Source organism: Nematostella vectensis, chromosome 14 (assembly GCF_932526225.1).
Source record: "Nematostella vectensis chromosome 14, jaNemVect1.1, whole genome shotgun sequence".
In the NCBI taxonomy this organism is placed as follows: Eukaryota; Metazoa; Cnidaria; class Anthozoa; order Actiniaria; family Edwardsiidae; genus Nematostella; species Nematostella vectensis.
The window spans coordinates 14975121-14977620 of NC_064047.1; positions in this window are offsets into that span (position 1 = coordinate 14975121).

Genomic DNA, 2500 nt, shown 5'->3' on the forward strand with positions numbered 1-2500 from the left:
GGTTAGGGCTGGGTCTCAAAGGCGGTGGAAAGGTAGGCTTGGACTCTCGGGCCCGAACTGTTACAGTCCTCCGTTTGTCATGGCCCGGACCTGACCGAGGAGCTTGCGGTGCATGCCGTTCGGCTAGGGTCCCGTCTTCCCGGTCGGTCGTCGAATGCGGTGGACTGCGTGCAGTGCGCCGCGACTGCTGCCGGTCGCGAGGGCGGTGATTTCGTACTATGCACCCACGACGTTGGTGGTCATATGGCCTCATCCGACCCGTCTTGAAACACGGACCAAGGAGTCTAACATGTGTGCGAGTCTTTGAGTGATCGAAACTCCGAGGCGTAATGAAAGTGAAGGCGACTCCGGTCGCTGAGGTGAGAGCCTTTTACAAAAAAAGGCGCATCATTGACCGACCTATTCTACTCTTAGAAAGGTTTGAGTAAGAGCGCATCTGTTGGGACCCGAAAGATGGTGAACTATGCCTGAATAGGGTGAAGCCAGAGGAAACTCTGGTGGAGGCTCGTAGCGATTCTGACGTGCAAATCGATCGTCAAATTTGGGTATAGGGGCGAAAGACTAGTCGAACTGTCTAGTAGCTGGTTCCCTCCGAAGTTTCCCTCAGGATAGCTGGAACTTACGGCAGTTTTATCAGGTAAAGCGAATGATTAGAGGTGTTAGGGTTAAAACAACCTTAACCTATTCTCAAACTTTAAATTGGTAAGAAGTCCGACTTGCTTAATTGAAGCCGGACAGTGAATGCGAGTTCCTAGTGGGCCATTTTTGGTAAGCAGAACTGGCGATGCGGGATGAACCGAACGCGCGGTTAAGGTGCCAAAGTCGACGCTCATCAGACCCCACAAAAGGTGTTGGTTGCTCTAGACAGCAGGACGGTGGCCATGGAAGTTGGAATCCGCTAAGGAGTGTGTAACAACTCACCTGCCGAAGCAACTAGCCCTGAAAATGGATAGCGCTCAAGCGTCGCACCTATACCGTGCCGTCGGAGCAGATGCGAAGCTCCGACGAGTAGGAGGGCGTGGGGGTCGTGACGCAGCCTCTGGCGCGAGCCTGGGTGAAACGGCCTCCAGTGCAGATCTTGGTGGTAGTAGCAAATATTCAAATGAGAGCTTTGAAGACCGAAGTGGAGAAAGGTTCCATGTGAACAGCAGTTGGACATGGGTTAGTCGATCCTAAGAGATAGGGAAATTCCGTTTGCAAGCGCCCGATCTTGGGCCGCCTATCGAAAGGGAATCGGGTTAATATTCCCGAACCGGGACGCGGATATTGCCGTTCGCGGCAGATGCGGTAACGCAAACGAACCCGAAGACGCTGGCGGGGGCCCTGGGAAGAGTTCTCTTTTCTTTTTAACGAGCTTTCACCCTGAAATCAGCTTGCCTGGAGATAGGGTTTAATGCTCGGTAAAGCACCACACTTCTTGTGGTGTCCGGTGCGCTCTCGACGGCCCTTGAAAATTCGGGGAAGACATTGATTTTCGTGTCCGGTCGTACTCATAACCGCAGCAGGTCTCCAAGGTGAGCAGCCTCTGGTTGATAGAACAATGTAGGTAAGGGAAGTCGGCAAAATAGATCAAAAGTACTTTGAAAAGAGAGTTAAAAAGTACGTGAAACCGTTATAAGGGAAACGAATGGGGTCAGCAATGCGTCGTGCGAGATTCAGCCGGTGGGTGGGCCAGGCTGGCGGTTGGCGGATCTGAATGGACCGCTGCCGTTCGGGTTGGTTTCCCGACCGTCGCACTTCTCGCAGGCGCGCGCCAAGGTCGGTTAGGGCTGGGTCTCAAAGGCGGTGGAAAGGTAGGTTTGGACTCTTGGGCCCGAACTGTTACAGTCCTCCGTTTGTCATGGCCCGGACCTGACCGAGGAGCTTGCGGTGCATGCCGTTTGGCTAGGGTCCCGTCTTCCCGGTCGGTCGTCGAATGCGGTGGACTGCGTGCAGTGCGCCGCGACTGCTGCCGGTCGCGAGGGCGGTGATTTCGTACTATGCACCCACGACGTTGGTGGTCATATGGCCTCATCCGACCCGTCTTGAAACACGGACCAAGGAGTCTAACATGTGTGCGAGTCTTTGAGTGATCGAAACTCCGAGGCGTAATGAAAGTGAAGGCGACTCCGGTCGCTGAGGTGAGAGCCTTTTACAAAAAAAGGCGCATCATTGACCGACCTATTCTACTCTTAGAAAGGTTTGAGTAAGAGCGCATCTGTTGGGACCCGAAAGATGGTGAACTATGCCTGAATAGGGTGAAGCCAGAGGAAACTCTGGTGGAGGCTCGTAGCGATTCTGACGTGCAAATCGATCGTCAAATTTGGGTATAGGGGCGAAAGACTAATCGAACTGTCTAGTAGCTGGTTCCCTCCGAAGTTTCCCTCAGGATAGCTGGAACTTACGGCAGTTTTATCAGGTAAAGCGAATGATTAGAGGTGTTAGGGTTAAAACAACCTTAACCTATTCTCAAACTTTAAATTGGTAAGAAGTCCGACTTGCTTAATTGAAGCCGGACAGT